Source organism: Thalia democratica, chromosome 6 (genome assembly GCF_965202585.1).
Source record: "Thalia democratica chromosome 6, ktThaDemo2.hap1.1, whole genome shotgun sequence".
In the NCBI taxonomy this organism is placed as follows: Eukaryota; Metazoa; Chordata; class Thaliacea; order Salpida; family Salpidae; genus Thalia; species Thalia democratica.
The window spans coordinates 45,328,643-45,345,424 of record NC_139170.1 but is presented as its reverse complement, the minus strand read 5'-3'; positions in this window follow the sequence as shown (position 1 = coordinate 45,345,424).

Here is a 16,782-nt window from a genome sequence, read left to right as displayed (position 1 = left end):
GTGTTTCACAAATGACGAAAATTGTTATAGGAAAAGAGTACAGACATTCAAATTATTGGTTGTGTGTGTACTGTAGATGCCCCTGTTATGTTAAGAAACAAATCGTTTTTTTTTTTGCTCTGTTAAAACAGGGTATTTCGCACTTGTAGGGTACTCACTGTTTTAATCATCGACATGCTTTTGCATCAAAAACATAGCCATCGAAATCTAAAAATATCCTTGATATTTCTTGAAGGCCACCAACTGGATTAGAGGTCGTGCTCTAAATCACCGCCGTTTTAAGTCGTTGTGTCAAGGTAGTGAACATTCAGTTTTAATTTTCCTTACGGAGGTCCGCTGGCTATCACGTGGAAGAGTTTTAACGCGCTTTTTTGACTTTCGAATACAAGTTAAAGCTTTTCTTGAGGAACGTAACTATTACTATGCTAAAGAAATGGAGTCATAAGAATTTAAGAAAATACTAGCTTATTCGAGTGACATTTTTAGCCATTTAAATAACCTTAATGTTTCTAGGAAAAATAAAAACATACTTAAATGTAGGAAGTATTAAAATAAAATAAAAGTTACATCTCTGGTGTCGACGAGTTAAAACAAGCAATGTAGCAAATTTTCAATCACTCGAAGAAGTCACTGATGAAAATGAGTATTAAATTCTAAGTATGCTTTAAGAATTATGAATCATTTAGAAATAATATCCAAATATATTTAACCATTTTATGGATATTTTGGATTAGGACTGGAAACTTCTGAAGAACTATTTAAATAATATAACAAAATCGGTTTTTGAGAAAGTCTTTATCGCGAGATATAACAACTGTGTACTAAACATCTTTATTTTCTAATAACCAAACGTACAATAATGTCAATTTGATAGGTCAACACAAACCAACTTTACATAGTTTTTAACTGCATAAAATTATTTTAACATAAAAGGTAATCAACTAATATTCAATTTTGAGGTTCTGTATGACCTTTCAACCTGGGGTCGGAACGTCAAAAAATTAACTATTTTTATTATCTATATAACAGAAACGCGCAAAACCGACATTAACAGCTAACTGTGTTTAAATGTTAAGTTTATTGAAATAAATTACACAACAGACAACTGTAAAGTTTTAAAATAGTCATATACAAGTATGAAAATTTACCTTTTTATTGCAGGCATCTTGGAAGGGTACATTCTTACATCTTAAAGATTCCTAACACCTGATGATTCTATAGAAAATTAATTGTTCAAACTAACTATTTTCAAACATTTTCAAACGAAGAAAATAAAAGCATGTTATAATACTCAACATCTTAGCTAGGCCTGACTCATTTTGATAGGTTTAAAGATAAAGGCTATAGAAAAAGAAGTAGGTATATTTTCAAACGGTCTTTTTTTATGATGGTTAATTAAAAAATATCAAGAAATATTTAAATTGATTTTAACCTTAACATAACTATACAATGTTAGTTTTCATACCAAATATGAAATTAAATTTATTTGCCTATAAAACACAAAGAGTTACAAATAAATATTGTCTGAATAAAGAGATTAACTAAATACAAATATTTCTACATTTAATAAAGAAAAAACAGGTGAAAACAACTTGATAAAAACTTATTTTTACTATATACTAAACAATCGATCATCTAGCACAATAAGTTATTTGTTATAATTCTTAGCATAGACAAGTAATATATATTAAAAAAAAATACATATATATAATACCATTAACTTCAAGCCTGGTTATTATAAAACAGCTAACTAGCTTGTAATCACTCAAGCGTAGAATATTATAGTTTTCATATAAACTTTAGTGGTTTATTTAAAAGTTCAACTTTTTCTCAAATTTCATACTAGAAAGTGTAGCAACAGCATAATATTTGTTTAAATTCTAATAACTATTTCAAGAGTTACTTAACTTGAAACAAGGCAAAGAAAGGCAATAAAAATATAAAAATATCTAATATAATAGCACACTTTTCATGAAAGATTCGACAGATAGCGGGAATGTTGCTGAAAACAATAACATCTGTCTGCTTCTAGGTAGCATGCTTTGCCATTCCACCATCATTCGGTGGAAATATGAAGACAACAATTTGTCTGCTTCGTCCAATACGAGCATGTGGCATTTCTAACAGAAAAGTTATTCATTTAACTCTTGAAGTTCATTTTCCTTAAACTTTTAACAAAACGAGTTTATTTGCTGCCCAAGGACTGTTGCCATAATATTTGTATTATAAACCGAAACTATTAACCAGTTGAGCAACTATTAAACATAACAAAATCAGTCGCTTAACTACAATTGACATATTTAATTTTAGGTGCATTTGCTAAAAGTAAACAAAACATTCATTTTCGCCGGATTTTGTTTAGAATTTTTTTCATAAGAACTCAAACTACAAATAAATAATAAACAAAAACTTTAAACTAATGTGCTCTCTGGCGTGTCTTTTTTAATCAGATATAGAATTCTACCTTAATAGAATTATACAATGTTTGTTTTCATACCAAATATGAAATCAAATTTATGTGTCTATAAAACACAAAGAGTTACAAATATTAATTGATTGTCTAAAGCGATTGACTCATTACAAATATTTCTACATTTAATAAAGAAAAAACAGGTGAAAACAAGCATAATATTTGTTTAAATTCTAATAACTATTTCAAGAGTTACATAACTGGAAACAAGGCAAAGAAAAGCAATAAAAATATAAAAATATCTAATATAATAGCATACTTTTCATGAAGGATTCAACAGATAGCGGGAATGTTGCTGAAAACAATAACATCTGTCTGCTTCTAGGTAGCATGCTTTGCCATTCCACCATCATTTTGTGGAAATCTGATGACAACAATTTGTCCGCTTCGTCCAAAAAGAGCATGTGGCATTTCTAACATAAAAGTTATTCAGTTAATTCTATAAGTTCATTTCAACTTTTAACAAAACGAGTTTATTTGCTGCCCAAGGACTGTTGCCATAATATTTGTATTATAAACCGTAACTATTAACCAGTTGAGCAACTATTAAACATAACAAAAACAGTCGCTTAACTATAATTGACATATTTAATTTTAGGTGCATTTGCTAAAAGTAAACAAAACATTCATTTTCGCCGGATTTTGTTTAGAACTTTTTTCATAAGAATTCAAACTACAAATAAATAATAAACAAAAACTTTAAAATAATGTGCTCTCTGACGTGTCTTTTTTAATCAGATATAGAATTCTACCTTAATAGAATTATACAATGTTTGTTTTCATACCAAATATGAAATCAAATTTATGTGTCTATAAAACACAAAGAGTTACAAATAAATATTGATTGTCTAAAGAGATTGACTCATTACAAATATTTCTACATTTAATAAAGAAAAAACAGGTGAAAACAAGCATAATATTTGTTTAAATTCTAATAAATATTTCAAGAGTTACATAACTGGAAACAAGGCAAAGAAAAGCAATAAAAATATAAAAATATCTAATATAATAGCATACTTTTCATGAAATATTCGACAGATAGCGGGAATGTTGCTGAAAACAATAACATCTGTCTGCTTCTAGGTAGCATGCTTTGCCATTCCACCATCATTTTGTGGAAATCTGATGACAACAATTTGTCTGCTTCGTCCAATACGAGCATGTGGCATTTCTAACAGAAAAGTTATTCATTTAACTCTTGAAGTTCATTTTCCTTAAACTTTTAACAAAACGAGTTAATTTGCTGCCCAAGGGCTATTGCCAAATTAGATTCGTATTTTAAACACCATAATTAAAATTAATAGTTTAAATTTTTACTATAAACTAAACAATCGATCATCTAACACAATAAGTCATTTGTTAAAATTTTTAACACAGACAAGTAATAAATATAAAAAAAGATAAATATATATAATTATTATAAGCCTGGTTATTATAAAACAGCTAACTAGCTTGTAATCACTCAAGCGTAGAATATCATAATGTTCATATAAACTTTAGTGGTTTATTTAAACGTTTAATTTTTTCTCAAATTTTCATATTATAAATGAAGCAGCGTCATATTATTTGTTTAAGTTCTAATAACTATTTCAAGAGTTACATAATTAGAAAATGGCAAAGAAAAGCAATAAAAACATTTAAATATCTAACATAATAGCTTACTTTTTGATGAAAGATTCGACAGATAGCGGGAATGTTGCTGAAAATATAATATCTTTCTGCTTCTAGGTAGCATGCTTTGCCATTCCACCATCATTCGGTGGAAATCTGATGACAACAATTTGTCCGCTTCGTCCAATACGAGCATGTGGCATTTCTAACATAAAAGTTATTCAGTTAATTTTTTAAGTTCATTTCAACTTTTGACAAAACGAGTTTATTTGCTGCCCAAAGACTGCTGCCATAATATTTGTATTATAAACCACAACTATTAACCAGTTGAGCAACTAATGAAACCAACATAAACAACAACAGTTGCTCAACTACAATTGACATATTTAATTTCAGGTGCATTTTCTACAAGTAAACAAAACATTCATTTTCGCCGGATTTTGTTTAGAACTTTTTCATAACGATTTAAACTACAAATAAATAATAAACAAAAAATTTAAACTAACTTGCTCAATGGCGTGCCTTTTCTAATTAAATCGAGATTTCCACCGGGAATTGCTAAAATCATTGAATATCTTGCTCAAGTCTCTACAATGTCATCTCTCAAAATGGTACCACCTGTATTGAAATACTGAACTTAAGCAAATGAAAATTTATTGATATCAACCTAAAATGAATGAATACAAAATACTGAAATATCTACTTATCTAAATTAATAATTTTACTGCTAAATTTAAATGCTGAAAATTTACGAGTGATAAATGTCTAACTTTGGGTTAATATTTACATTATAAACGAAACAATCCTTAATTTTATTTTATCAAATCAAGCATGTCAGAAAAGCAAAGAAGTAGACAAATTTCAACAAGGTTGGGCTGCATTTTTAGATATTGTTATTTTCAAATACTTAAATAGTTATTTTTTTATTTTATGATTAAAAACACTACACATGGGGCAATAATGTTTTCAAGTTTTATTTTATATCCAAGAAAAACTTATTATTTTAGATCAAAAACAAACCCTTCATATGAATTACCCTTTGGAGCTCCTTGTCCAAGAACATGGTATGGAAAGAGAGGCCCTTGGTGTTGGTAACATCTTCTGTCTTCTTCCTGTTGTATCTCTTTATTTTTCCCTCCTTCATCATCTGCTCCTTCCACTCCTCGCTTGTCTGCTCATTCTTTTGCTGTTGTTCGAAGACAATTTTGCCCTGTGGTGGGAAATTTATTAATTTTTGAAGCCAAAAAACAGTGGGTTGCTGTACGACCATTGAAAAATAATTATGACAAATGTTTAAACAATTGACAAACTTTATTGTTAGAACGTTTTGTGAGGCCAAGTACGTGATGATATAAAAAAATCATACCTGATTAGAACTACTTTGATAAAAGTATATGTAATTAATTAAAAAATACTCTTCAATGTACAAGTTTAACTCAAACACCAATAAAATTTACTAAACATTTCAAGATCAAACTGATAAAATTCAAAATTCAGATCAAACTAATATAAAGTTGATATTTACTTAATTAAAAAATAAATAAACCTGCTGGTTTATAGTGGTTATTATTCGGAGCTTGGTCTTTCGGTTGTGTTTTATCGATATTTTTATTTATAGAAATAAACTAAATACAAAAACTTTTAAGTTTTCAAAACGTCTGGTGATTTTTTATATTATAAGCTAATACTGTTTGACTTTATAACAAGCAAATATTTATGAAACCAACTTAAACTGTGAAATAGTTTCAAATGTTACATTTTAACTTTTATTTCGACACTAGTTTATATTCAAGATTTTAATCCCATATACATACTGACATATAAACACTTTATATAATAAATAGACTTATTAACAAATGAATTTTTGGTAACTTCCTAGGATTTTTTCATAACATTAAAAAAAAACATACTTGCTTAAAACTACTTTGATAAAAGTATATGTACAGTAACCTCTCGGATCTTTACGCACTCGCGACGTTACGCACTCTCGTTTAGTTACGCATTTTAGAATTCTAAAAATTTCAAAAAGTAAAAATTTAAGTTTTTTTTTAATATTGCACAAATTGGGTTAATTGTATATTTTTATTTTAAAACATGTTTTTAAACGCCATCTCACCTCTCTATATCTTTAGACTTTGTAAACTTATGTTCCTTGACTAATTAGTAAACATTTATTTATATCTCAGTGTATCAGAAATTATATTAACAATAAGAAGTTAAATTAAAATTCTGAAAGAAGTATGACTGTGTTAAATGATGAAAGTATAATGAAACAATGAGAGCTAAAACACATATATATAATACAGCACTCTTGCCTTATATATTTTTAAAGCAACACAAATTTTAATATAGACACCACACCATTTCTTAGTTGTAAACAAATGCTTAGTTATAAATTGAAGTTGCTAAGTAGACTAGAATATAAATAATAAGTATCAAATAAGTCACATTTAAATAAGGATTAAGATAAAATCTACTTAAAATAAAAATAAGGAAAACTTTTCTACAAGTATTATTACTTTAAATAAATCTAAACTTTTTTTTATCAATATATGTATAATTTTATCTTTTGTTTTCATATTTATAAATAAAGTAAACAAATTGTTAAAAGTAAGAAAGTCTCCAGTTTGCTTTTAATAAAAAAGTAATATAAAAAAAAAACAGTCATCATAGGAACTATATTTGGTACCTCTCCGATCTCTCATATCTTTACGCATTTTTTCTGTGGACACAATGTGCGTAAATAAGCGAGAGGTTACTGTAATCAATTAAAAAATACTCTTCAGTGCACAAATTTAATTCAAACACCAATAAAATTTACTAAACATTTCAAGATCAAACTGATAAAATTCAAAATTCAGATCAAAGTAATATAAAGTTGATATTTATTTAATAAATAAATAAACCTGCTGGTTTATAGTCGTTATTATTCAAAGCTTGGTCTCTCGGTTGTGTTTTATAGATAATTTTATTTATAGAAATAACCTAATTACAATTTTTTTAAGTTTTCAAAACGTCTGGTGATTTTTATATTATAAGCTAATACTATTTGACTTTATAACAAGCAAATATTTATGAAACCAACTTAAACTGTGAAATAGTTACAAATGTTACATTTTAACTTTTATTTTGACACTAGTTTATATTCAAGATTTCTATTGACATATAAACGCTTTATATAATAAATAGACTTATTTATAAAAGAATTTTTGGTAATTGCCTAGGATGTCACACCAATATCCAGCTGAAATTATATTTGAATTCTTTTTAAGAAATTTTAGGCTAAAAATCAATGCTATAAGCATAATATTTTTAATCTTAAAAGATACTTTGTTTCAAACTAGATATATCAATATATAGTAAGAATTAAATTTAACTATTGTAAACTTAAATATTTGATTGTATTTCACAACATTGTATTTAATAAAAGTCTTTTCAGCCTTTAAAATTCATCCTCAAACATGCAAATTTTTTAAATGACTTTAATTCACATACTCAGATCCTTAAAACATTAAAAAACAAATAAGAACAAAAAAGTTACCTATAGAGGTTAAGGGTTAGCGTTAATAGTGATAGAAAAAGAAATAATAAAAAATTTAAGTTAATAAAAAATAATTTAAAAATTTCAACCCGTGTAAAAGTGTCTTTGTGCAGGTTTTTGTCTGTAAACATTGAAAATTGTAAGTTTAAAATATTTTTGAAAAGATGCTTATGCTCAATAAGAAGTTTATTTATTAGTTTTCCTGACTTTTTTATTTTAAATAAAGTTTCAACTTACAATCTACAAAGCAATCAAAACCGTTAAACATGCTTTTTGTTTATAAACATTGAAAATTGTAAGTGTAAGATTTTTAAAAACACAAATTTTTAAGATATTTTTTCATTTTGAGGATGGATTTTTGAGGCTGAAAAGATAATCAATGTAAATTATTGTACATATGATATAATAGCATTATATTGTAAAATAAAGTGATTAAATATTTAACTTTTATTAGTTTATGATTAATAAATTTTTTTTTATTTATAGAATACAGATTTTTAGCCTATAGTTGTAGATAAAAAAGACATCAAATATAATATATTTTCAACTTGATATTGGTGCAACATTATCCTAGGTATTTACCAAATTTCCAATACTCATATAAATTTTTGTAATGCTTTGAAACATAATATACTGCTACCAAGTTCCAATCATAAAATTATAGAGTATTAAAATCATTATAATTATTTGTCATAAATGGTATCATATAATCTGTCATAGTTTTACTTATAACCTATTGATAATATAAATGTATTTTCTATAAAAGTTCATAAACTTAACATAAATCATTTATAATGAAAAGAGGAGCCACTAGAAAATAACATAATGATTAATTAAACAACCTGAGTTTGTATATTAACAGGATGGCCATTTGTTAAAAAAAATTAAGTTTTTAGACTTTCTGCCAGGATTTTTAAAGTTTTATTGTCTATTTTTAACATAACTTTAAATCTAAGATAAAATAAAAAATATCAATTGTATTACATTAATAAAAAGATTATGTAATTCTACTACAAATATGTTATAAAACTAATACAATGTTAAATAATTAATGGTAAATAATTTGAGATGTATTTAATAATTATTTTTTATTTAATCTAAAATTCATAATTTTACATATAAAACTTTGTCAAAATTCCAGGGTTTGTTCAAAATGCAAGAAATTAATTATATGATAAATTAAAAAGTAATGTACTAAAAGGTGAAAACTAAAAATGATTGTTAATCAATTTTGTATACATACAAAAATCTTTAACAACAGGACTTAAAAATAAAATAAAAGCTATTTTCAGAAAAAGCTGATTTTAAAGCCTTAATTTAAACTTAAGTTTTATTTGAAAAAAACACTATTCCCATCAAAAGTACTTATTGCCAAAAGTGTCTAATTTTAAAGCAAAAACAAGTAAAATATTAGCTAGATTTCTAATAGGTTGCCACTTTTTGAGCCAAAAAAAACTACCATGAATGACTAAAAAATGTCATAAGTCATCCTGAGATTTTTAAACCCTTTAAAAATACCTTTTAAACTTATGTTAAGTTTTTCAAAAACACTAGGAACCTATTTTTTGAACAAAATTTCTCAAAAGACATAAAATATTGAAACTGGAACAACTTAATTCTATTCAAGATCTAGAAAAATCTGTCCTAAAGTTCAAACTTATTTAATTTTACTTGTTATTAAAAAACAAAACTATCCAGAGTTTATAAAAAAATCATAATATCTTGAGACTTTAAAAAAATTCAAAACATTTTGAGTTATCCTAATTTTCCTTTATATCTTGAGTAAGTGGCAACCCTGCAAGCTAAAATTTCAATTTTTTAACTTATAATTTTAAAACTAAAAATATATATATATATAATTACCAGCCTGTTTATTCAGTTCTCCTTCCATTTTCCCTCCCATTTGTTTACAAACTTTTGTTTATCTTTTATAAGCTTGAGTAAACTTCAGAATTTTAAAACTTTACATTTTTATACCAGGTCCAAAAAGCTGCTTAATAGAGTCTTAATTTATTTTTATTTAAAAGGTAAAATAAAACAAAATCTATATTTTTTAACCACGTAAAACTAATACTATAATAATTTTGATTTTTTTAAATACTTTATTAGATTTTCGTAAACTTAATGAGTAAAAACTAAACAGAACATTACTTAAAACTGAGTATAGAAACTTAAACAAATAAAAAACTAAAAGTTAATGAACAATATATAGCTATTGTTAGTATGAATTTGATTTACTCTAAACATAAAAAAATATATATAAAGATAATGTTTGTTTTATTACACCGTCGTGTTATAACTTTCTTAATATTTTACTGTAAGTTAAAGGGAATTTATAAGACAAAAAAAAGATTTTTTTTTTAATAAAAACATACCCTTTTAAACGTACTTTTTCTATATTGTTTTACAAAATAAGCATTTAAAGTTTTTATACATTTTTTACTAAAACATTAGCTTATTAACATTTAATTTTAAAAGCTATTCTAGAGTTTTAATAAAACGTTTAAGCAAAATGTATATAAGATAAGGGTTTGTAGTTATACACAGAAAATTGAAATTTAAAAACAAAAACTTTGCGTTATTTAAAAACATTTTCATTGTGAAAAAAGAGTTCAAAAGATTTAATTATGAGTTATATCAATTTACTCGTAATGTTTATTTTTACAGTAAACTTCTCAAACAATTACTAGTTAATTACCAATTAATTGAGTTGTTTTATTAGTAAGGAACAACGACACTAAACAATAAAATGTAGTATTGGTATTTTTTAATGATGTTTTGTGGCATATTTTTGCTTGCTTGGTTTATTTAATATCTTTGAACTGCATTTTCATTATAATTTTTTCAACTTACTAACTATTATTAAGAATGTTTTGAAAGTATATGTTTGTCTATCATTTTTTCAGTTTAACAATCTTATTTATTAAAAAGATTATAATCTACTGATAAGCTTAACTTTAAAAAACTAATATTTTTTAATAAAACTTAAAAATTAAACAAAGTTTACTTTTAAAAACACTAGAGAAAAATATTTCTGAAAGAAAGAGCCAATTATTATAAAAAATTTAAGTTTATTGCAAAACAAGTATATTGTCCTCACAGAAATCCATATCACAAAATCATTAGTCAAATATAGAAGATAACACAACAAAAGCTGTGTTAATAAAAAGTTGTTTTTGTATCACTTTCCTAAAATAAAACTACTTTAGTTTGTAATTAACAAAGTATCAAGTCAAGCTTATTAACTGTTTTAAATAAAAAGTATATGAACTAAAAGCGAAGAAAGTCGATATTTTTTAACTTTAGCGAATTTCCAGCTTTAGAAAAATTACAAGTAATAAATCGTTTCTGTTTTAGTCTATTAACTTTTGACAAGGCTTTAGTCAAACTGTACAAAATTATTTTAGTATCAAGTTTGAAAGATATAATTCATGTTTTGAAAAATTTATTTTTGTTATTACTTTTAAATAAAGTTTTTATTACCATAACTAATATTAACCTACAAAACTTAGTTTTAAACACTTTCACTATAATGTAAATAAGTTAGTTTTATAGAATTTTAAAGTACAAGAAAGTTTACATGCATAAATGTTCTTTATACTGTTTGTGATTTTACTTATGTTAATTTAACACAGAATCGTTTTAATTTAAACTTGAAAAAATATCTTCTTTGATTCTTGTAAAAGAAGTGTCTACCAAGCATTACACTATATATCATTATAATTATTGTACCATTTAATATCTGTAATATTTTTTTACTTTTAGTTCAATATTTTTGTATTTCAGCTTATATGTTTATATTAACCAAACTTTTGTTTTATGTAGTAAGCAACCATTTTTCCAGCTTATCTATTTAACTATCAAAGTTTAGAATTTTTTTCTAATTTTTTTATACAAAGCTATGTAATGGTATACAAAACTTGTAACTGTAAACAAGTAAATTAAGTTTTTAAAAGTAAAACAGGATTTAGCTTAACTCATAAAATTATACTTTATATCTGAATTTTTTTGACATTAATTCATTTTTCACTTAATCGAAAAAGTACTTATTTTGCATATATCAAAGAAAATGCTCATTGTTTTTTGAAACAGATGAATTGTTTGTAATGGCAAAGCAAAAATATTTAGATTGTGATAACAAAAATCAAATTTATTAACGCTACAAATCACGTTTCTCAAACAACCAGATGGTCGAGTGGTTGACCACCGGGGCTCTCGCCCATGCGGTCGCGAGATCGAGTCCAAGCAAGAGTATTTTTAATTATAAAAAAATCACTGTAAAGCACTATTTTTAATTAAAACTAAAATATATTTTAGAACCTGGAAAAGATGTAAAACTAACTTTTTCGAAAATAACTTTTAAAGGATATATCGTCAGTAAAAATACCAAACTATCAAACTTATATTGTTTTCAAATAACTAGAGCTTATTTTGGCTTTAAAAAGCCACAAACATTAAATCGTTTTTGTTTTAGTCCATTATTTTTGATAAAACTTTAGTTATTAAAGCATAACTGGATTTAGCTTAATTCATAAAACTTACTTTATATTTAAATGTTTTTGGCGTTAATTTATTTTTCACTTAATCCGAGTACTTATTTAAGAAAATTTTGCATGTAACAGAGAAAAATGTTCATTGTTTTTGAATCAAATGACTTGTATGTAATGGCTAAGCAAAAATATTTAGAATATGGTAATAAATATCAAATTTATAAACGTTACAAATCTTGATTCTATTAAAAAACCAGATGGTCGAGTGGTTTACATCCTGGGCCTCCGCGCACGAGACCCGGGATCGAGTCCAATCAGTATTATTTTTATTATAAAATTGCAAAGCACTATTTTTAAATAAAAGCTATTTTAGAACCTGATAAAGATGTGAAACTAACTTTTAAAGGATTTTTCGTTAATAAATATACCAAACTATCAAACTAATATTGTTTTCGAATAACTAGAGCTTATTTTGGCTTTAAAAAATCACAAACATTAAATTGTTTTTGTTTTAGTCCATTATTTTTGATAAAACTTTAGTTGAACTATACAACAAAAAATTTATACGGATTTTAGATAGGTATAGTCATAACTTTAGAAGAACTTAAACTTTATAATTACCTCAAAATAGAGGTTTTCAAAGGCCTGTAATATTTTTTTACTCATGCTTCAATATTTGAGTAATCAATTTATAACAACATCTAAAAGTTTGGTTTTATGTAGCAAGCAAACTCTTTTTCCAGCTTATCTATTTTACTATCAAAAGTTAGAAATTTTTTATTTTAATATCAAAATAAGCTTTTATACAAAATATTTAATTATATAGAAGCCTTTTCAGTGTCCACATGTACATTAAGTTATTAAAGCATAACTAGATTTAGCTTAATTCATAAAACTTTATTTTATATATAAATGTTTTTGACTCTATATCTGTATTTGAATGATTTTTTTTCACTTAATCCGAGTACTTATTTAAGATTTTTTTGCATGTAACAGAGAAAAATGTTCATTGTTTTTGAATCAAATTACTTGTATGTAATGGCTAAGCAAAAATATTTAGAAAGTGATATTAGGAATCAAATTTATAAACGTTACAAATCTTGAGATAATAAAAAACCAGATGGTCGAGTGGTTGACCACAATGGCTTTCACGCACGAGACCCAGGATCGATCCTAATCAGTATTATTTTTATTATAAAATTGCAAAGCACTATTTTTAGATAAAATATATTTTAGAACCTGGTAAAGATATGAAACTAACTTTTAAAGGATTTTTCGTTAATAAAAATACCAAACTATCAAACTAATGTTGTTTTCCAATAACTAGAGCTTATTTTGGCCTTAAAAAAAACACAAGCATTAAATTATTTTTGTTTTAGTCCATTATTTTTGATAAAACTTTAGTTTGACTATACAACAAAAAGCTTAATACCGAGTTTAGATAGGTATAGTCATAACTTTAAAAGAATCTAAACTTTATAACTACCTCAAAATAGAGATTTTCAAAGGCCTGTAATATTTTTTTTACTCATGCTTCAATATTTGCGTAATCAATTTATAAGTTTATATTATAACAACTAAAAGTTTGGTTTTATGTAGCAAGCAAACTTTTTTTCCAGCTTATCTATTTTACTATCAAAAGTTAGAATTTTTTCATTCTAATTTCAAATTAAGCTTTTATACAAAATATTTAATTATATAGAAGCCTTTTCAGTGTCCACATGTACATTAAGTTATTAAAGCATAACTAGATTTAGCTTAATTCATAAAACTTTACTTTATACCTAAATTTTTTTGACATTAGTTTATTTTTCACTTAATCCGAGTACTTATCTAAGACAACTTTGCATGTATCAGAGAAAGATGTTCATTGTTTTTTGAAACAAATTACTTGTATGTAATGGAAGCAAAAATATTTAGAAAGTGATATTAGGAATCAAATTTATAAACGTTACAAATCTTAATTCTTTTAAAAAACCAGATGGTTGAGTGGTTGACCACAATGGCTTTCACGCACGAGACCCAGGATCGATCCCAATTTGGACTATATTATTATAAAATTGCAAAGCACTATTTTTAGATAAAATATATTTTAGAAGCTGGAAAAGATGTAAAACTAACTTTTTCGAAACTAACTTTTAAAGGATTTGTCGTTAATAAAAATACCAAACTATCAAACTAATGTTGTTTTCCAATAACTAGAGCTTATTTTGGCTACAAAAAAAACACAAGCATTAAATTATTTTTGTTAAAGTCCATTATTTTTGATAAAACTTTAGTTGAACTATACAAAAAAAAGTTTAATACCGAGTTTAGATAGGTACTATAGTCATAACTTTAAAAGAACTTAAACTTTATAATTACCTCAAAATAGAGGTTTTCAAAGGCCTGTAATATTTTTTTTTACTCATGCTTCAATATTTGCGTAATCAATTTATAAGTTTATATTATAACAGCTAAAAGTTTGGTTTTATGAAGCAAGCAAACTTTTTTTCCAGCTTATCTATTTTACTATCAAAAGTTAGAATTTTTTTATTAACATTATCAAACTAGTTTTTTAAAAGTTCTAATTCAATTTATGGTAGTCAACTGCACAAATAAGACTTTCTTGCAACTTTTTATTTAAAATTTTTCAAATAAAAACACTACGCGAGTATTACAGTTTTTACGCTTCATACAAAAGTGGGCCGTTTGAATAATTTATTAAAGTCTTTTAGAAATCAAAAAAAAAAATTATAAGTATAGGCTCATTATTTATTTAAAAGGTCAATTTAAAGAGTAAAAGATATATTGCTTTTATGTGAATATTTTTTTAGATCTTTAAACTTAAATCCCATAAAATAAGTTTAAATTCATATTTAGAGGTGATTTAAAAAAAAGTATTTTTTACTTGCTAGTGTTGATTTTAAATTTTTATACATTATAAAAAAAATTTTGTTTGCGCAATACCTGCGATGAAGTACAGTTTTCTAAAATAAAAAGATAGATTTCAAAAATCTAAAAAGTTTATATTTAAAAGTATACTATAGACAGTAAAGTGTTATTATTAAGTTTTTGAAAAGTTTTGTTAAGTGCTAAGTAGTTTGTTAATTTCTTTTTAATAATATTCAATAACCAAGATTTGATTATCAACAGACATATTTAAGCATCATATTTTTCTAAAAGTATAGTAACACGAGTTTAGGCACTTTCAATTCTTTTTTTTATTTTAAAAGGTGTATGAAAGGAAAAATTATTAGTTACATTAAATTTTTTTGCAAAATATCGTAAATAAAAATTTGTTAGTTACATTTAAAATTTAAAATATTTAATTTAAATCTTTGAATACTAAACTCTCTAGAAATTTTTTTTAAACATTAACTTTTCTGAATACTTTTTAAAGACTAAAAACAGTTTATTTATTTGTAGCTTAATAAAAAAAGAAAATCGGTGAGATTTTTTTTAAGTTAGATAATTTAACTTAACTGAGCTTCTGAAAAAAAATTAATGACAGAAATTTTTCGAAATAAAAAAGAAAAAAAAACAATTTAAAAAGTTTATGAAAATTTGTTAAAAAAAAACCAATTACATAAAAATTAAATTATTGTCAAAGTTCTGAGATTATTGGCTTTCAAAAAAGGTTTTGTTTTTAACTTGAAAAGTTTCAAATCAACTATAATTTTATGCAAATAAACATATAATTTTTTTGATTTAATACATTATACATAAACATCACATTTCACTATTAATAATTAAAAAAACTTAGTTTTGAGATGTAGTCAGAGAACAATTATTTTGTAAATCAAAATTATCTATCTTAAAAAACTTCACAACTATTATAAATTTATTATTATTTTGTTTATGTATAACAAAATAAAACGATAAAATCTAATAGATAAATGAAAACTTCACACTTTTATAGTTTAAAACTTTTTTTCTCAACCAATTAAAACTATTTTTAAAGTAAATGCCACAGCTTATATAAATTAGTTCTTACGGATAACCAATTAAGCAATTTGTTTTAGTCAATTTTAGTAGAAAACTTTGAAATATAATTGCTGTTTTTTATTCAAGTGGCCCAAAGCATAAAATTTAGAATTAAAATATATTTTTTAGTTTACATGGCTTTCCTTACCAACTTAAAGGAAGTTGGCATTTAAACTTAGTTTCATGTTTGTTTTTTATCTATACTTAATAACTCTAGTTGCAGGCTACTTTTACCTGTAAGATCTAAATATATTGAATCGCTTTATTATTTATCCATAAACGTTATTGTAGATATAACAATGAAGTTTGCTCTAATTTCTATTTTTCTCTTTTGCTTTTGTCACTCCGTCTTCAGCTTGAAGTGCTACCAATGCAACGTAGAAAGAAGCTACAACGGCACGGATGCCGCTTGTAACCAACCCGAAGAAGTTGTTTGCGGGGTTGGCATGGAAATGTGCATTAAAGTGTCGGGTTCCCGTAAAGACCAGAAACGCGTCAGCAAGGGGTGTTCCCCGAAATGCCTTAAAATGCAGTATTCCACTGACGCTTCCGGCTTCAAAATAAACGCAAACTGCTGCCAAGGAAATCTTTGTAACGCGTCGGATAAGATTTATAAAAACAAATTTCTGTTTTCTGCGGTCGCTGTGTATGCTTTTTTTAAATTGTTTATTTAAGAAAAACCATACCGGTGTTTTAACTTTGAA